This window comes from Mus musculus, chromosome 7 (assembly GCF_000001635.26).
Source record: "Mus musculus strain C57BL/6J chromosome 7, GRCm38.p6 C57BL/6J".
In the NCBI taxonomy this organism is placed as follows: Eukaryota; Metazoa; Chordata; class Mammalia; order Rodentia; family Muridae; genus Mus; species Mus musculus.
The window spans coordinates 50430706-50448495 of NC_000073.6; the positions used below are offsets into that span (position 1 = coordinate 50430706).

Consider the following 17790-nt stretch of genomic DNA (forward strand, 5'->3'; position numbering starts at 1 on the left):
AATTCAATGGCTCAGAACCACTGTCCTCAGCCATGTTTATAAAGGCCAGTTCATCTTCCTTGCATGCAATGACAGTGTTTGTGGATGTTGTGTTAGTCACAAAACTGTGGTTAACATCCTTCTCTAGGAGGCTAAGCAAAATATCCTCATGGCAGCAATCATCACTAATGGGAAGGATGCTTGCTTGTTCTACGTTGACTTTTTTCCAGGTTCAATGGAAGTATTTTGGCTCTTTTGATGATAACTTTCATGTTGCTGTTAGCAACATATTTCTGTAATGTAGCAGTGAACTTGAGGTTAGAGAGATTTGGGTTTAGTTCTGTTACTTTTCAGTTGTGACCTTGGCCTTATGAAGAGGATTTAGGAGCACAAGAAAGAGCAGTGGGGACAGCTGCAGTACTGAGAGATCAGCTTCAAACTTTGTCTTTCTCGACCTGTTTACTTTGAAATGAATTGCATCCATTTTTATCATCACCTTAAACACATTTATGAACACTTTTAGTGGGGGATCCTTTGTATCAGTGGGATTTCAGAAGAAGCTAAACCTTGGCTCCTTGAGAAATGACAGCTGTTGACTTAGATAAAAGGTGTCTCGGCTCTCTCTTTAGCAGGTGCCCTGTTGGTTTGTGAGGAGTCTGTATCTGCTCTGAGTAGTATGTCATCTATTTAAAAGGTGAAACCTCAAAATAAAACAGAAGTAGATTTCAGTCCTGTACCTGCCCTTTGTATGTGATCTGATCTTAGCTCTCCAAGTCTCATTTGTTTCACTTTCTATGGAATGAAAAATGTCTTGCAGTACCCTGTGGCTTATATTTGCTGCCTTTTATCAGGTATTTAATAAACTACAGATATTTTCTATGCCACAGATTGATTCCCTCAGGCAACATTAAGGGGATCCATTATGGCTAAATATCTCCTTATTGATAAATACTCTAAAGACTTCTATAGCTAGGACATACATCATATTCAGGTTTTATCTGGCTGTCTATTTTTATTCTGTTTACATTTTATTTACGCATGTATGTGTGTGTGTGTGTGTGTGTGTGTGTGTGTGTGTGTGTGTGTGTTTATGTACCTCAGAGGATAACTTGGGGTAGTTGTTTGATTGGTTCTTTCCTTCTACCACATGAGTCCCAGGGATTGAACTCAGGGTGAGGCTTAGGGTTAAATGCTCTTACCTGTTGAGCCATCTCCCTGTGACTTGAACAGTTCAGATAAAGACTGCAGACAGTTTTCTTAGCATGATGAAGTATTTTCAGCTAGCTGGGCAGTTTACTTGATGCAACCTCAGTCTAAAGATTCAGTTATATGAAAAGGGCTTAGTGAATAAATATGATTTCTAATGCTAAAACTCAAGGCAGTTGGGTGTGGAAAGGAATAAGTGATGTTCTAGGTCGTTTTCAATTTTAGAAAAAAATTATAATGTTTTAAATTGAGATTTTTCACTAAGGGACCAGCTAATAGAGTAGTTATTATAGGGTCCATTCTTACTTGATTGACACTCCAGCTCTGATATTTTTTTAAATGCAATATCAATTCACAGGTTTTACCCATTATTATGTTACTATTCATCCATCCAATTATCAGAGTCACTCTTTTTGTGTAATATAATATAGCATATATTTGATAGGTCCTGTATATGTTCTGGTATTATGAACATAGAAAAGTAAAATGGCCCCATAGTCAAAGAGCAGGCCAGTGGGATAGTACACATGTGCCTAGCAGTGACAATGTGACATGACTTTACAGATGTTAACTTCATAGAATTTGGGGAGATATGGCACTTCTTCTATCAGATAGGACCTCAGTTGGGGGATGCACATATGGGGGACCCAGTAGAAAGCTAGGGGATGGACATGGGGGTGTTATATAAGGCAGGATCTGCAGGATGGCAACATAAAAGACAAGTAAGAGGGGCATCCTGGGGCATCCCAGGAAGAAGAAATGCCCAGAATATTCCAGAATGTTCTAAGATTACATGACTTGCTTTTATTTTAACACATATTTACTTAGTTGCTTTCTGACTGCTTTGATTTAAATCTGATATTAAGATTCCATAGTCTAGCATTTAATAATGGGCTAAGTTGGGACATTAGGTGGGTTTAGAGTTTTGAAGAAGCAGAGGAGAAAAGTGGGGATTAAGGACCCCTGGGAAGGTGGCTCAGTTGATGAGATTGGCTGTACAGCTGGCTCATGTTGGTGATGCCACCTTACTGTGTTGCTGAACTGTGTCTTTTTGTTTTTCCTTTCTGGGACGGTATCAGTAACAGGATGGGGACTGACGTGAAAGATGAGCAAGATGATGCACACAGTAGGCCTAGAACACTGTCAGAAACACAGGAAGTAAAGCCTGCTTTCCAGAGTTCTCACTGGTATCTGTCTCCTAGAGGGAAGGAAACATTAAAGCCTCTCTGTGGGGCCTATACACATTTGGGAAAACTGATTCTCAAAAGTACCCAGTGGGAGTATTTCTACCAGGTAGCACTTTGTCTGTATGCATGTGTGAGGGTGGAAATGGGGAAGAACAGTTAGAGTGGGATGAAGGAAAGGAAGACACATTACTGCATGTTCCAAAGACGAATGCAGCTCAGCCTTTGTCAGAGAAACTGCTGCTTTGTTTGTTTGTTTGTTTTTGTTTTTTTGGAGACAAGGTCTCACGATGTAGCTCAGGCTGTCCTGGAGCTCACTTTGTAGACCAGGCTGGCTTCGAATTCAGAGTTCCATCTGCCTTTGCCTCTGCTTCCTCAGTGCTGAGATCAAAGGCCTGTGCCACTATGTCCATATGGGTGTCAGTTAGTGGCTCCTAACTGGTCTGAGTTCTGAGAATGAAAGACTGTCCAGTGCTCAGACATATGATGGTGTATCTGTATTACCCCCTCCAAGGCTCAGGGAGCCTTAGCAGGGGGAGGGCTGGAAAGAATAAAATAGCTGGAGAGAAGGATGAAGTGCTAGGGAATGCTGTCTTCCAGGAATAACATGGCTGCTATGTGTGTTTAGGTATGTGTACACATGCGTGCATAGGCGTGCTTGTCTGTGCATGTGAATGCAGAAGTTGTAGTTTAGAGCTTGATGTCACCCACTCTGACTCTAGGTTTTGAGACAAGGTCTCTCTCTGAACTTGGAACTCAACATTTTAGGTATGCTGCCTGCCCAGCAAGCTACAAAGATCCGTCGGTCTCTGCCTTCCACCAGCACTGGAGTTAGAGATGTGCATCACCACTCTGCCTGGCTTTTATGCCTACACTGGGGATCTCAACTTGCATCCTCATGCTTTCAGAGCAAGCACTTTACACAGTGAGCCACCTCCTCAGCCCCTATTGCATTGTTGACTAAAAGACCCCCAACGTTATCAAATATTTCACAGAATGTCCCGTCTCTTGAATTTCTTTGTAGACACAGCTGTTAGCAGGGGCTGCTTTTCTCTTAACATTTGGTGTTCCCCGAGCCCAGAGTCAGCTCAGCTTCTTCAAAGTCAGCTTCGCCTTATGTCGAGTATTCTTTTCCTTATGGAAAACCTTTCTCCTCAGAACTCCCAGCCATCTGCTTACCACACCTGTGACCCTATCTACTTGTCATCGTTGACAAATCTCTTGGCCTCCTCCCTTGTTCGCTGAAGCCTTTGATTCCTCGTGGCTTGGATTTCATCTTCACGAAAATCCTTGCTATTATTGCGGGCAAGAGTTCAGCCTCAAGATCTTTACCTTTTGGCCTATGGCCAGCTTCATATTCATTCTACTTCCTGCGCTCTTGACCCTCTATTCCTTGAATGTGATCCACAAAATTACAAACTTCAGTAGACTGATCTTCAGGCGGAATCTTCCTGCTCCAGGCTCTTATGTGGTTTTCGCTCTGTGTGCAAACTCACTGCAGGTGGCTGTTTCTCCTAATCTATGCGCGCTCTTGTCACACCTGCTGATCTTCTCCTGATGGTTAGGCTCAGCCTTGCTTCCAGGTTGATGACTTTAAAATCATCAGTGATTCCTTACCTCAGAACACATTAATAATTCTAGATGAGTTCATGTGTGCCTTTACAAATATATAACAGTGGGGGAAAAAAACCAGAAATTGCTCCTCTCAATAAATGCACAAATCTCATTCATGTTTATCAGTTCAAAGAATTTAATCAACTTCTTTCCAAAGTTAATACGTATGCTCAAATACCTTATGACAATGACTTGAAATTTTAGGAAAAAATAAATTTAAATGAGAGACAGAGAGGGAAAGCTATAGAAGGACTTGAGGGGTATTTGTTATTGAATGCTACGCTAAAGTATTCACTCAGTATAAAAAATGGGGGAAGAAATGGGCCCATCTTCATGTCAAATGTACATTGTAGTGGTCCTCAGGGTAGAGTCCAGGTCTTCACATGACAGTCAAGGCTTGCCCATATTCACATTCGTGATGTTCCTCTTAACCAACAAACCCACAGTCACCAATGGGGCTAGTTCATACCATTGCTGTTTCACTAATGATGCTTCCTCTGGGGGTTTCCTTCCTTCACATGGTTTGTCTTCATCCTTCCTTCCTTCCTTCCAGTTTTCATCAAGCAGGGCCTGTTTCAGATGCTCCCTGCCCTTCTGACTTTTCTTGACATATTTCCTTTCAAGTGCCTTCATCCTGCCTGTGTCCTCTGTTTACATTTCTCTTGCCAAGTCTCATGGCAGCCATGGCCATGCTTGGAACTTCTCAGCTACTCTCACCCAGATTCACTCCCGGCCAGCTGTGCTCCTGAGAGGAAAAGGTACCCATGTCTATCTCCATCACCCTAGCCTGGGTCCCTAAGACAGAGCAAGGCATGAAAAGACCAGTGAGAGTTTTAATGGTGCTTCTGAGAGGGGCCTGGCTGTTTTACCCAAAATTGTTAACACTAAAGCAGGTCTCCTTGGCCACAAGCCTGGGGAGGACAGGGCACCCCAGACTCTGACAGCATTTTATGCATCTAGCCTTTTCCTCAGGTCTGAGAATAGCATTTGAAAATATGTATCTCTCAATTCTGCCAATTTTTATCCCTCCCTCCCTCCCTCCCTCCCCTCTCTCTCTCCCTCCCTCCCTCCCTCCCTCCCTCCCTCCCTCCCTCCCTCCCTCCTTCCTTCCCTCCTTCTGATCCCCTATTATGCTTAGGGGTTATCTTCTAAAACTCAGTAGCCACTATCAGATCTCTGTACTAGATCACAGAATACATCTAAATGAGAGATTCTAGCATCCTTTCAGCCTCTGGGAAATGCTGGTATATGGCATCATGGCATCTGAGATTTATTTTTTGCCTAAATTGTTTCATTTGTCCAAGGTGGGATGACAATGATCTTTGTTATCAGACTATTTATTCAAGGATTTTCTCATTCCTAAATAAGCTTCAAAAGCCTTAAATTCTGAAGCTGTTTTTTTTTTCTTCAGAGCTTTTTTTTTTTTTTAAATATATATTTAGGGCAAAGACATTAAAGGAAACTAACCATACACACACACATATGTACACATACATGCACACGCACACACATTCACAGGCTCATGAGCACACACAGTATATGCTATTGTTAAACCCCACAATGGCAGTTTTAGGCAGGGAGTTTCAGGTTAAGGCAGGAAGAGTCTTGTGAAGGGTGTGGCTGGCTCTATGAAAGAGAAGGTGGCATTTTGGAGGTGCACCCAACCTTGAGTGGATAATATCTTTTCCTTAGATCTCCAAGGCTGATCAAGAGGAGAAGCCTGATAGCCTATCCACAATGGCCCCTGAATCAAAGAAAAGAGAAGTTTCAAGATGTTTGAGGATTCTTGTTGATGTCCATGACCGTGCAGGCTCATAGAACCTTCGGAGTGGCAAACCCATCCCTCAGATGGGCAAGTCCAGGTTCACAAACACTAAGAGGTGTTCTTACAGTGACACTAAGCTGCAACTTGTCAGGAATGTGGGCTGAGATTCACCCACACACACACACATGAAGTACAGCTTTGTCTACTGCCTTCTCGTGTTGAGACAACTCTATTGAGATAAATTCTTACACTATTCAATTTACCTATTTAAGGAAGATAAGTTGATAAATTTAGCCACTTTTGCATGTTCATGAGATGGGGTTTTACCATGTAGCCTCAACTGGCCTGATACTGACTCTATGAGGTAGATTACCTTCAGGTTCACCAGAGTCCTTCTTCCGTAGTCTGTTGAGTTCTAGGATTACAGTCATTTGCCCTCCGTGCTTAGCTCAATTTAGCCATCTTAAGTGAACAGTTTAGCAGTTATAACTGACAAGCATCACCACTCTCTTTCTAAGCCTTTTAGAGCCCTGAACAGAAACTCTGAACCGGAGAGGCCCTAGTTACTCAGGCCTCCTGCTTCTAGTCCCTGAGCCCCTACTGCAGTCCTCCATGCTCTGTAATACCCTAGCCCCAGGAGCCCTCCATGTCTCAGCATCTCCCAGTGCCTGGGATCCTCTAGCCTCCGTTATTCCCTATCTCCTAGTATCTCCCCACCTATGGAATCCTCCTTCTCCTAAAATTCAGTAGTCCCTGGAAGATGAAACTAGAAATAACAAATAATAGGAAGCGAGCAAAATAAACAGGACCTGAGTAAACAGACCAGAGTGTGGAGCATAGGGGCAGGGGCTGTAGGCCATGGTGGTGGAGGGTGGGACAGGGCTGTAGACCTGGGTGCTGGAGGGTGGGACAGGGCTGTAGACCAGGGTGCTGGAGGGTGGGACAGGGCTGTAGACCAGGGTGCTGGAGGGTGGGACAGGGCTGTAGACCTGGGTGCTGGAGGGTGGGACAGGGCTGTAGACCAGGGTGCTGGAGGGTGGGACAGGGCTGTAGGTCAGGGTTGTGGAGGGTACAAACAGGGTTATCTTATCTCACTCCTTCCATGCTGTGTGACCCTGGTCAGGCTACTTATTCTTACTCATTCTTTTTTCTCCTACTTCACTCTTCCTTTGTAGACTTGAGAGGTTAAACAGAATCCACCAATGGGCAGTGCCATGAGGACACCAGGAATTAATACAAGGAGCCATACTGCCATACTGATGACAAAACTGTACATAAATGTTTGCTCTTGTTACTTTAGGTGCAAGATTTTTTTCTTCCATTTCCTGTTTTTCTGATAATATAGTCTATCATACTTTCGGATTGTATTCTCAGAAGAAATTTGGTTACATTCCAATGCTCTTCTCTTTCCTTTCTACTCTATTTTCTCTCTTTTTTTGCTTGGCAATAGATGGGAATCTGGACCTAGTGGTTTTTTGAGGATTAGCTTTAACAACCTCTGCTTTTTCTACTGTGATTCTGTTAAATGTACAAGAATCTGGAAGTAAGAGTAATATTGACTTCAGTTTAAGATACTTGTTCTATCTAAAGAAACCAACCCCTCCCCCTTGGAGAATGCAGGAGGAAATTGTAGTTGATGGTCTTGTAGCATACAAATGGTTGCTAAGGGGGAGTGGCTTCCCTGAACCCAGGTTGTGTCTTTCATCTTTGGTCCACAGGAATAAATCTTGGAGCCAGGTGTTTGGTCACTTATTAATTTGATGCCAAACTTTATATGCCCCAGTACAGGGGAAAGCCAGGGCCAAGAAGTGGGAGTGAGTGGGTAGGGGAACAGGGTGGGGGGAGGGTATAGGGGACTTTTAGGATAGCATTTGAAATGTAAATGAAGAAAATATCTAATAAAGATAATTTTAAAAATTGATGCCATTGTGAGTCAGAGTTAGACTTTTGTCACCAACTCATTTATTTTTCGTTTTTATTCATTTATCTTTCTTTATGTTATATGTATCCTTGTGTGTATTTATTCTGTGTGCATATAGAACAAGAGAACAGAAGAGGGTATCCGATCTCTGGAGCTCAAGTTAAAGACAGTGATGAACCCAATATGGGTACCAGGGACAAGATCTGTGTCCTCTGCAAAAGCAACAAGCATTCCTATCTACTTAGCCATTTTTTCCAGGCCTCCTTTATTTATTTTTTACAAGGCTAAAGTTTGTGCATTTTCTTCTGGTTACTGAATGAAAAAGATGAATGAATAATTTGATTACATGCCTGCAGGGATATTTAATAAACTAGGCTGTTTAATAATCTAGGGCAGGTGAATATTACTAGAACAGAGACACTAAGGTGGTTCACAGAGGGTTAGAAAAAGGTAGGTGCTATAGATTCACACCCTCCATGGTTTCTTTGCACCTTTTGGACCCCTAAAGTGCTTGGCCTATGCTTAGCACAACATGATGACCAAAGACCCCTTTATGCATTGAGCCTGTTCTTTCACCAAGAGGCCTTGAATGGCACCCACACAATCCAGCATCCTGCCACTTCCTCCCTCCTGGATGAGCATGACTTCTGAAGACCCAACCACATCACACCAACATGCATAAACTTCACTGCTTGTGCAATCTGGCAGACCCTCAACAGCTCTTGCATTTATTCCCTTTCCCAGTGTACCAAAGACAAAAGATTGCTGTTACTTTCATGTGTCCAGGATATTCTATGATAGCTCATCTGGCTTACATCTCATGAACTTGCCTATTATTATTATTATTATTATTATTATTATTATTATTATTAGGACCTTGGTCTTGGTTGTTACCATCATCTGCAGTGGAGCTTACACAAATAGGTTCAGGCCGGCTGCTGTATAGCCAGAGACCAAGACAGGAGTAATCACTCTTCACACCAGGCGTCTCTCTGTCCTCACAGACAGCTAATATCAGCATATGGACATTCTTAAAGGTCAGAAGTGCCGGATGGGCAGGATTTCATGGGGTGTGCTCTCATGATGCTTTGCCACCATTAGGTGAAAATTGGTGAACTGTGATTCCCAAAGACAAAAATGAAAATGTTACTTTATGGCAGTGTTTGATTCTGAAATTGAGCCCAGCAGGACAAAAACCAAACATGTTATCCTGAATTTCCAGGTATCTGATATAGCTAAATATGGAAAAATACTTTAAAAAATATCAAACCAGCAATCTTTAACAGAAGGATGTAACAGGACACATTTGTCAATCATGGGAAGATCAAAATGTCTCTTGGAGTTTAAATCTGAAGATATTTGTTCTGGCTGGCAACATGTTTGTTTGATACATATGGGAGAATTTGACTCAAAAACCCATTTCCCTAAGCAACAAAGAAATAAAAAGGGTTATGGTGGGAAGCAGCTCATGATGCCACAATAGAGCACTGACCACTGCGTAGTGTGAAATCTCGTGATGCTTTGCTGCTTTTCTGGGGTTTGGAAGTCTGAGACCTGGGACCTAGCACAGCAAGGCTCTGGTGAGGAGTCTTATTCTGGGTTACTGGCAGCTGGCCAGCTCAGCCTCACCTAGAAGGGAAAGAAGGTCAAATCTCCAGCGTCTCTTCCAAAGGGTGTTAGAAAACCATGTCAAGCCCTATTCTTTTGCTTGCATCTAGTCCTAGTTGCCTTCATCTCTAGACATCATTGTGTTGGGGGCAGGGGTAGAATTTCAACGTGTGCACTCAGAGGAACACAATTCTCTCCACAGCGATGAGCTATATGGTGCTTTATAAAAATTGTTTTCCTCCCTCTCCTTCCCTCATCCTATTTTTATTTACTGGGTTTTCTCTCCCTCTTCCCCCCTTTTCTCCCTGTTCTTCCCATCACCCCTCCTTGAGGCACAAGCATCTGCGAGTTAAATAGAATTGGCAGATACATTTGGTTCCTCTGGAAATGTTCCCAAGGAACAGCAGAACCAGTGGTTGAAGATATGAAATGCTAGGACTTCTGTGTGATGTGGAAAGGTGAAAGCTCTGGCCCATCTTTCAGGAGAGACCACAGCATCCAGTTCAGAGTTGTGTCACCCGTGTCCACATCCTCACATCTGGATCTGCTCTGACCTGTATGGAATTTCACAATATGGTGTGCCCTAAATTCTTAATGTATTAAGTGAAAATGTACTAAGCTCTAGCCTGTACCGTGTAGAGCTGTGCGTGCTGGATGAGTTCCTTCACATACATTCTCTTAAGGGATGCCTAATGATTAAGGATTCTCATATGACTAATCCTCCTGCGCTCCCTTATGACGGATTGGGCTGGAGCTTTCTCAACATCTCGGTTCATCATCAAGAAGGCATTTCTTTGTAAGAAGGACACATTTTGCCTGCACACTCACACACATAGCAACCTACCACCCCCACCCTCACATGCATACATACACACCAACCACTATACACATATACTCATAAACACATATGCAAAACAACAAACACAAAAACACAGGAATATACATGCACATGTAATGCTCTCACATACATGCATATATACTAACATGCAAACAGTGAATATACACACACATACACACACACACTTCTCTTTGGCTTTTATAGTCCTAGGCTCTATAAGCATTTGATTGTTTTCCCCTTGATTTAGGAAGAAACTATAATTACAGATAAATGGAAGATGGTACAAAGTGCCAATTTTGGAATAAGAAGACCTTGACCTTTGAATATGCTTCCAGCATGCTGATGAGAAGTGATCATGTCTGTGCCAGGGGCACCCCATCCCCACTCTCTGTCTTTCTTGCTCTGTCTTTCAATGGTGCCAATGGTCAAGTCCAAAGCTTTGTTCTACCTTCTCCTATGAGAAAGCATAAAACAGTCCATGTTTTGTCATCCTCCTTAGATTTTAAAACTAAGCCTATTATGTTTTTTTTTTAAATTAGTTTTACACTTATGGTACAGCTGAAGGCACAGGCATGGCACCCACATCTCTCCACACATATTAGCATCTCTACCAGATGGTACATTAGCTGCAGTCAGGGAGCATACTGTGGATGGATCATAGTCATCTAAAGCCTTAGTTCATACCAGGACTCATTCTTGTTGGCAGTTCTATTAATTTGGATGACTGACACTGACAGGCAGCCATCATCTCACCAGTAGCTCTCTGTGTAGCTGCTGTACTCTAAGCTCTTGCTGGATTTTTATAGTTTCAATTTAGAGATTGCACACACTTAAACTTTAAAAAAAATGTAAATACGGCCCATAAGGAAAGGAAAGTATAGCTGATTTGAAAATACCAACCAGCTGGCCGCCACTGCTGTGTTCTCCTCATCTCAATTGCTACATAGCCAGGAGGTCAGGCTGGTAACATTGCCCTGCAGGTTCTCTTAAAAGTATGCAGAAAGCCTGTCTGGAACTGCTTTCACATGAATATATGTTATCTTGTCTTAACTGGGGAGATTTCAATGCAGTTTATAGGGGACCACAGTGAGGACTCTAGTTGTCTGAATGGTGTTGTCTTGGAAAGATATGTAGGATGTTCACGTGCTCCTCCTGGGAGTAGAGAAGGGGGCCCAGGAGCTGCTCCAGATGCAAGACCTTAAGATGAATTGATAGAAATATCTGAAAGGGTCAAGAACCTTAGAGCCAGTGGGTCTTTCGCAGGTATTGGGTCCAATCCCTCACTTTGACAAGATCTATGGTCTCAGGAAATGTGACTTGTCCCGAGCCACAACTAATTAACAGAAAAGCCCAGAGCTGTGCCAGGGTGGCTCGGAGCTCTAATATATGCCGCAAATGCAGAAGCTGAAATTTAAACAAATATCCCACGTGGCATAGATGGAAAGTTCTGTTTCAATTCTCAGCATTGAAGACATTTTAATAAAGAAAGAACAGAATGCAACTTTTGACCAGCAAGCCCATGTCCCTGATTCATTGCTCAGAGTAGAACATGGGTGTATATGTTTCTTGATGTCATGTGGACTCCTTCTAAAATTCCAGAGATTCTACGTGCGATACTGAAGTCTGTCCCCGGAGGATTTAGAAAGAATGAGAGAAAATGCCAACAGTCCTTGGTCAGAACACGACTCACAACAGCGGAAGCACGGTCTTCCTTCCTTTGTTCCTTCCTTTGCCTGAACTCTCCCCACCCCCCATCTCTGTATCCAGCTTTCTCTGGGTTATTTTTTTCTTGCGTAGGAAAGCCTTAAATAATGAATCTGGATAGATCATATGTTATTAAGAAGAATCTTTGCAGGCACCTCTGTGTGCTGCCTAGACCACACACCACAAGCTAATTTTCATTTGTGCTCTAACTTAATGACACTGATCCCAATCTGGGTTGGTGGGGGTTTACTCCCGAAGTCCTGTAGATGGAGGTTGGTGGTGTGTGAAGAACCATTCTGTCACATCAAGTTTCATTTGAAAGTCTATAAGTATACATTTAAAAAATGAAAACAAACCACTTCACTGTCCTAGGGACATAAATCATGTGTTTTCATTACCTCAAAAGACCACGAGAAGATGAACTCTAATATTTCAAAGACGACAAGCAATTTATATGAATGAATCACAATCTGAACTCCATTCTACCGGAGCCAAAATACACTGCAGCAAGGTTTCAGATGTTTCTTTAACAACAGCGAATAACCATATAAATACCCATGCATTCTGCTAATTTCTAATTCACTGGAGGCTTGGATGGTTGCAAGTAACTGAAGCAGAAGCTATAGGAAGAAACAGGTTCAAGGTGGCAACAGGATGCATCTGCCCAACTGGGAGCCTTGGGACCTGGAGCCTAAAGTACAAAAATATGAGGATTTGGTTTAAAGGAGCCAAGAAAACTGAGATGTCTGGGGTGGCACTGCTGTTTCAGTAGAGAGAGTGGTACCTGAACAGATGTCATTGGTGGCATGGGGAGTGGATACAGATTTGGCGAGCTGTCTGTTCCTGTACATGTCACAAGCACAGCAGCCACACATGAAGTCATTGGGTTGAAATTTAAATAAGTGTTAAAACCACCAGTGGAAAGGTCCTTTCAAGTTGAATTGCTTGTCTCCAAATCAAGGTTTTAGTGCTAAGTAATTGTGTGCTCTTTCTAAGTGCTGTAAAAATCTCTGAGCCTCAGTTTATTATGACCTATGGTGCCTACCTGCTAGAGTGGTCCAATAGGTAACCCAGTGTTGAGATGCCACACATGGGGTGATGAGCACCGTGTCTGCTGTGTACATACAGCAGACATTGCCGTCCATCAGCTGTGCTGCTGGTCCTTTGTCTCAGCAGGAGTGTAGCTCACCTCCCTGTCTCCTTGAATCTCAGCAAGTGTCAGGTTAACTATGACTCTGCTCAACATCTTCATAGGGCAGATTCAGCCTTAACCACTCCAGGTTCTCACTCAGACTCGGCCTTTTCTTGCTTCCTGGCTTTGGGGAGGACATTACTTTGAGAGAGACCACTGCTCCAGAATGTTTTCTTCAGCCAGAACCCTTCCTTAAGCTCCGACAGCTTGTCTCACCCATGCCAGAGGTCTCCCTGTGCTGTGTCTTGTCTCACCCATGCCAGAGGTCTCCCTGTGCTGTGTCTTGTCTCACCCATGCCAGAGGTCTCCCTGTGCTGTGTCTTGTCTCACCCATGCCAGAGGTCTCCCTGTGCTGTGTCTTGTCTCACCCATGTCAGAGGTCTCCCTGTGCTGTGTCTTGTCTCACCCATGTCAGAGGTCTCCCTGTGCTGTGTGCGGTCCAGGCATTCTCTTCCATCATTTAGACCAGTATCTTATGGTTTTATTCTCTTCTGTTTTCTAATTATACATCACCTTTTATAGCCCTTTCTCCATGAAAAAAATGCAGTGTTTGTCCTAGTCTCACTTTAAAATAATCTCAGTTGTGTGTGTGTGTGTGTGTGTGTGTGTGTGTGTGTGTGTGTGTGTGAGTTTTAAAAATATCAGCTATTTCTGTTGGGTTGTTTTCTCTGGGTCTCCCAGATCTTTGAAGATGTTAATTCTGCTTTGATTCTCCTTTTAATCAGATTTTCTTTCTGAAGCCCTCTTGAGTCCTATTGAAACTGTACGCGATTATACCTTTCCCTAAGGATGGAGAGAGACAATCTTTATCTTGGCAATGCCTCACTGTTCCACCCCCACCCATAGCCTAATACTATAGACGTTGTTACCTCCTCTTTCTCTTCCAGGACCCAGAGGGGTGACTCCATTTCATTCTCTTCTCCCTCCCGTATGCCTGTACCACAGTGTACCTCTTATACGTGGTGGTTGAATGAAAGCTGAACAACCAAGATAAGATTGTGGCAGTTTGATTTTCTAGAGGATTTTTTTTTTCATCTTTATTTTTGTGCTCTGTCATGGAATTTTTAGACACGCAAGAGCCAAATTAGAGGCATGAGCTAAAAACAAAGCTTACTATAAGACATTTCGACAGAGCAGCTCGGATGCAAGGCCATGAGTCTTGCATGACTTATAGAGAGCAAGAGTTTGGTTAAAACTCTGAGAAATCCTCTCTAGGGCTTTGTAACCACCCTCTTTGTTGTTTTGAAAATACATTCGTTCAAATCCTTCGATGCCTGTGAAGTAAAGAGATGGATTGGTTTATTTGAACCAAAGTAAGCGTACCATACCAAATGACTCCTTCAAATTCAGAAGAGGTGGCAGCCTCCCAGCCATCATACAGTGGCCCGAGGGAAATGAGCCAGGAGTCCCCCTTGGAAAAAGTTGACAGGCATCCATGACAGGCAAGTGCTCACTGCGGGCCGCAGCCTAGTTGTCAGCTGTGACCATGGGTGAAGATTGAATCACCTTAGAGGCAGGTCCTGACTAGTTTCTCATCTTGAGGAATGGTTGGGTATCCCAGCAGAGTGAAAAGGACGTCAGTGTGGCTGTGAGCACAATACCAATGTGATTTAGCCCTCAGCTTTTCCTGCTCCAATCAATTCCCTTTCCTACAGCTCGAGTGATTTTTTAAAAACAGAAATTGGATTGTGTCACTGCCCTGATAAAAGTCCAGGTTCCTTGATGTGGGCCGAGAGGTCCAGTGGGAAGTTGCCTGAGCTATGCTTTCTCTCTAGCCCTGTTTTCAGTAGGCAAAGCTTCCTGGATCACCCTCTGCTGCCATGTGGTACATCATTTCTCTCTTCTCTGCTTCACTCCTACTTCAAGTGTCAGATGAATCGGCACCTCCAAAGACTTTTTTCTGAACAGAGAAATGTTCTGTGACCCTCCTCTGTGACCCTCTCAGAGTATGTAAAATGCCTTGCGAGAAAGTCTCCTATCTTTGGTAAAAAAAAGTTATCCAAGGTTTTATACGCTGTGAGGTCCAAAGTGGCAATTTGCTCATTATTCTGTCAGGCTCAGTAAAGACTAATTAATGTTTTTTTTTAACTATTTAAATGCTTTTTTAATTTTATTTAACTTTATTTAAAAAGTTGTGTGTGTGTGTGTGTGTTGGGGTGGGAGAATGTATACATGAGTGAAACTTTCTATGGAGGCCAGAAGAGGCTATATATTGAAGCTGTAGTTACAGTGGTTACAAATTACCACATTTGTGTGCCAAACACTGAATTCTGGTCCTCCAAGAGAGAAGTACATTTTCTTAGCCTTTGAACCATTATCACCAGCTCCCAACGATGTGGCTCAGACTGGCTTCAAACACACGACCCTCCTGCCCTCCCCTCTTCAGTATATCCTACACCACTGTATGATACAGTATGATACAGCCATCATACACCGCTGCAACTGATGGATTAGGTTCTTAAAGGTCACAGTTCAGTGACTCTCTCTCCCCTTCTAACTCCACAGAGACGGAAAAGGTTTCTTCTCCAGTTTCTCCTCCGAATACCCACCCACATTCCTTACCTGATCAATTCATAGTCTTTTAAGATCCATTTTCGTTGAGGTAACTCTTTATACTGGTTAGAGAAGGTTCAAGGACGTATCTCAGTGGAGACGTATTTCTCTATCATGCAAGATGTTAATAATGCCTGTTTGATGACCCACTTGTAACTCAGGGTCCCTTCTTGATCCCTGGGTATGTTTCTGTGGTTTCTAAGTCAGCAACAAGCTAATGTAGGGGCAGATGGTGGCTCTGATGCAGATGTAGAGGCAGATGCTGGCTTACTGCATGTTTCTACTCAGATGGATGCTGTTACACTCAAGCTTCATGTGCAGTCATGTAGCCATGCTTAAATGAGATGAGGATGTGGACATGTGATCTTGTTGTGTCCAAAAATATGAAAAACTGTATGAATAGTGCTACCACCACAACCTTTCTTTATACCTGGCTTCTCTTGTGTTTACAGCCTTTCACTTCCACCGGTTTATCCACCACCACTCTATGGTCATACTGAAGGCTTGCAATGAACAAGCTGCTTTTTGTGTGAGCTAGTTTTATGCCAACTTGATACAAGCTATAGTCATCTGAGAAAGAGGAGGGAACCTCAACTGAGAAAATTCCTCTATAAGATCCCAGCAGTAGGGGATTTTCTTAATTAGTGATTGGTGGAGGAGGGCCCAGCCCATTGTGGGTGGTGCCATCCCTTGGTTGATGCTCCTAGGTTCTATAAGAAATCAGGCCCAGCAAGCCATGGGGAGCAAGCCAGTAAGCAGCACTCCTCCGTAGCATCTGCATCAACTCCTGCTTCAAGGTTCCTGCCCTGTTTGAGTTCCTGTCCTGACTTCCTTTGATGGTGGAGGGTGATATGGACGTACAAGCCAAAAAAAAAAAAAAAACAAAAAAACAAAACAAAACAAAAAAAAAACCCTTTCTTTCCCAGGTTGCTTTAGCCATAATGTTTCTTCACAGCAATAGCAACATAAACTAGGACACTTTCAAAATAGTGCATCAGGCTCTCTATCTCTGACTTGATTGCATAAAAGAAGTACGACAATGACACTGTGACTCTGTTCCTTTATCCGGATTTTTGCTGCAAGTGACGTTGCCTGGAACACTCTCTTGAGACAGACTGGCACAGAGGACATTGTTGGCTGCTTGAGTTCTTTCATTAAATTGTGGTGCTTTTTCTTCTCATACCAAAGTTACTAAGTCTTGTTAACTGTGGGTCTCCTCCTAAGACCTCAATTACCCAACAATAATTCTTATTTATAGGTTGACAGCTCTTTAGGACCGAAAAGAGTCTAATTTTATTCCACTGTGCTTTATTGGGAAATAAATCAAACTATGTTTCTTAAGAAAAAAAAAAGATAAGTGAGTTTTCTAGTGACTTGCTATAGCCATTTTTTCTCTTTTCTATAAATTAAAATATTTGGATGTCAGTAATTATCGAATAAACTGGATTTGACTGTTTTCAACTTCAAGGGCCTTTCAGTTGACGTTATAGCTAATAAGAGACGTAGGAATTCAAATCCCATGTGTAGCATGTTAAGTGGGGTGACTGACAGATAATTTAACTTCTTTGAACCTCATTTTCTAGACTTTAAAATAGAGGTGATGTGTACACTTTGATAGTGGAGTTACATTCGAATCAAGCTCGTTGATGCTTAGGAGGCACACAGCATTTGTATCAGAACTGCCACAAAGGACAAGCTGATAAGGGCCTAAAGGTTCAGAGTGTCAAATGCAAGTCTCTGATAGTGACTATCAGACCCTGAACTAGATCTCACACTTTTCTGTCTTGGGTTTCTGTGTTGTTTTTAACAACCCCACCAATAATTATGTAATTGTACTTTGAACACAATGAACATAAATCAAAATCTGAAAACCTAACTTCTAGAAAAGACTGAACCCAATGTTTACAGTGGTAAGGTATTTTCATCTTCATCAGGAATTACTTTTAGAAAGCAGGTGTCTCTCTGACCTCCATCCCAAAGAGAATGCTATGGTCTGTTGAGTGAGCTCATCACCTGGTACACATCTCCAGGTCAAAGCACCAAAGTGCAGATTTTTGCATTCCCCCAAATCAGTTGCTGTCTTCAATCTAGGGTACAGTGTGGAGGAAATGGCTGCAGCTTCATTTGGTAACAGATGGATTAAAGCATGTCTCAGTCAGACACATGAGCAGAGAGGGACTGAATTCCTTGATCTTGCTGATGAAAGTGACACCATGTCCCATGAAT

The 17790-nt window shown here is 42.7% G+C and overlaps 1 protein-coding gene across 1 annotated transcript in view; it reads left to right on the plus strand.

Moving 5' to 3' along the window:
- The window catches only part of Nell1 (NEL-like 1), an 887940-nt gene that overhangs the window by 455356 nt on the left and 414794 nt on the right, over positions 1 to 17790 (plus strand). The gene's annotated exons all lie outside the window — the stretch shown is intronic.